At 31.8% G+C, this 3,242-nt stretch overlaps 1 non-coding gene across 1 annotated transcript; it reads right to left on the reverse strand.

Moving 5' to 3' along the window:
• Window positions 1–1,303: 1,303 nt before the first annotated feature.
• On the reverse strand, window positions 1,304–1,377 carry TRNAN-GUU (transfer RNA asparagine (anticodon GUU)). The gene has a single exon. It is a non-coding gene; the product is annotated as a tRNA-Asn (tRNA).
• Between the last annotated feature and the right edge of the window lie 1,865 nt (window positions 1,378–3,242).

A 3,242-nucleotide genomic window follows, 5' to 3' on the forward strand; every position in this document is an offset into this window, starting at 1 on the left:
TTTAAGTTTCAAAAACACAATTCCAAAAACTCAAATTTTCAAATTTCAACTTCAAAATCTATGATCAAACGGGAGCGAAATTTTTTAAGCGGTGTTGATTAAATGATTTTTAAATTAATGGTCTAAAATAAATCACATATTTCTGTGCTAATAAATCATCTCATTAAGAATAAAACGAATATCTGATAAATATTATTAACATTGGTAAAAATATTATCCAGAACAACAACAATATTTACAACCAATGCAAATTTACGCCGTGCATAAATAGAAATCCATGCATTAGCTAATGTGTTTGTCTGCAAATCAACCGATAAACATTTTATTTTTAAAAAAGTAATTTGATTTTGTTTTTATTTTTCTTATGAATAATTTAATTTCTAAGCTCTTTATCAGTTGTCTACCTTGAATGCTATGTATTCAAGCAAAGTGTAAAAGAGTTTGTTTCTTTAGGGCCCATTTGACTAACTTAAAAAAAAACAGTTTATAAGCTGAAAACAACCTATAAACAAAAAAAAAAAAAAAATTATTTTAAGCACAAAATAACTGATAAGCTGGCCAACTAAACACTAAAAAAACAGCAACTTTTAAACTAAGCCAAATGGGCTCTTAATCTATTTTTCCTACGAGTCTTTATTAAATTTGGAAATATAATAGTTCACTACTTTGATTTGAGAAGTAGAAAAGAAGAGATATGCACTGTCCTTACAGTGACATGACTGACATGCGTATTTAAATGCTCCCTTTTTTGCGGTCAATTCTTTGTTTTTACTTACTATTGCTTTCATGAACGTTGTATTAATTATTAGTGCTCTCCAGATCTTTAATCTACTCTATTTTTCTTGTATTCATTGAACAACCACACTTGCTTTGGAATATATATATGCCGGAAATTCTCTGATATAAGAAGTGGGAGTGGCAGCAGCACACGCCACTTACTTCGTTGACATGCCCTCTTATCCAGACTGACATGACTGACATCAGCAACTAAGGGGAGTGAAACGAACAAGAACAAATTGTGGGCCTAGTGTGACGTCGATAAATTGTACTAAATGACGAAAATGCCCTCTGGATAAGAGGGCATGTCAACGAAGTAAGTGGCGTGTGCTGCTGCCACTCCCACTTCTTATATCAGAGAATTTCCGGCATATATATATTCCAAAGCAAGTGTGGTTGTTCAATGAATACAAGAAAAATAGAGTAGATTAAAGATCTGGAGAGCACTAATAATTAATACAACGTTCATGAAAGCAAAAGTAAGTAAAAACAAAGAATTGACCGCAAAAAAGGGAGCATTTAAATGCGCTAGAAGGAGGGCTTGAACCTCCGACCTTGTGGTTAACAGCCACACGCTCTAACCAACTGAGCTATTCCAGCTTGTTTGTTTAAAGACTGCTTTCTGAGTAAACTGTTGCATTTCGATTTGAAATGATCAAACTTCTCTCTTACTGATTAGGAAGTTTATCAATGCCTAATTTGTTTTTACTAAGATTAAGACGGTTAAATCTGAATGCACATCTAAATATTAAGACACGCATTAAGATTTAGATGTTTGAATATCTGAATATTAAGATGTGTACTAAGGTTTAGATGTCTGAATTTGAATACATATCTGAATATTAAAGTGTTGTATTACGATATGAATACTAAATAAATAAGACTCTTTGTTGTCTCAACAATATCTGAATATATAAAACTTTTCTTTATCTGGAAATTAATAAATAAAATACTAAATTAATCTAACATAATTTATATCATTTTAAAAAAATTATATGGCAGTTGGTGGTGGTTGTGGATGTCGATTGGGGATTGTGTTGGGGGATGGTGGTGGTTATAAGTAGTAACTGATGGTGATAGTGGCTATCAGAATGATTAATAGTGGTTGTTGATCGTGGCAGTTGGTGGTGGAAGCTAATAATTGTGGTGGACGATAGTGATAGTTAATGGTAGTTGTGAATGATGATGGCGATTGGCAGTACGTAGTGATTGATGATTTTAATGGTGATTGGTGGTGGTGATTATAAATGATGGTGGCTGATGGTGGTGACTAGAGGCGGATCCAGAATTTAAACTTTAGGGATTCAACCTTTAAACATTTTTAGCTCATAAACCATTTATTTAAAAGTTATGGGGTTCATGTCTACCATTATTGCAATTTTGATAGATTTTTACACATAAATTTATACTCCGTGTCGAAAGTTTGGGGTTCAATTGAACCCCCACCCAATGTGTTACATACGCCCCTAGTGGTGACATCCAGGTGTGGTGATTGTGGCTGAGGACAGGTGCGGATCTAGGGCCCAGAGAGGGTGTTCACCCGAACACCTCGGCAAAAAATTACACCGTATATATAATGTTTTTTTTTAAAAAAAATTATGTATATATATAGATTTTGAATGCCTTGAACACAAGAAAAGAAGTTGGTATGGTGATTTAGGAGGTTCAAAATTCAACTTGAGGATTCAAGTTCAAATCCCAAAAAATTAAAAACAAACGGACTTAATGATAATATTGAAACCTTCATTAAGAGCAAACAAAGGAATCCTAGAAGCGTGTTTGGAAAGCCACAATAAAATTGGATTTGAGCTATAATTACACTCTTCAATTCTCAAGGAGGTGATGAAAGTTGATGGTAATGTATATGGTGTAATAACAAGTTAATTTTTCATAGTCTCTTTTAGTTTTCTTTTCAAATTTTATATATTATGTTCATACTCTTTTTTCTTACATTTCAAACGTACGAGTAACATTTGTTAAAAACTATTTCATATTTACAAGTTTCGCTTTCTATTCATTAGTACAAATATTAATTATAAAATAAAATAAATCTAAACTCATATTTATCTTTTTGTTATGCAGAAGATATATCAAATTATGAACTCCATATTATATTCACAATTTCACATGAGTTGTAAGCTACCAATAATTCTTTTTGGTATCAGTTGCTAATTTATAATTACTTAATATATGTTTTAAAGAAAATATGTATCTGAAAATATGTATCTCAAATATCTAGTAATAAATATTATTGATTATCTTTTATATGTACGGTAGGGGGTGTTTGGCATGGAGGAAGACATTTTCTGAAGAATATGTTTAACGGTCCGAATGAATGAAGGAATTGTCATCAATTTGAACTCTTCGCTAAAAATAGTAAACTTTACAATCAACATGTGATAGAGCTCATACTAAGTTATCAGTCTTCACTCATCAGTCTACATGTGACTCTTGTAGTAAATGCA

This window comes from Lycium barbarum, chromosome 12 (genome assembly GCF_019175385.1).
Source record: "Lycium barbarum isolate Lr01 chromosome 12, ASM1917538v2, whole genome shotgun sequence".
NCBI lineage: Eukaryota > Viridiplantae > Streptophyta > Magnoliopsida > Solanales > Solanaceae > Lycium > Lycium barbarum.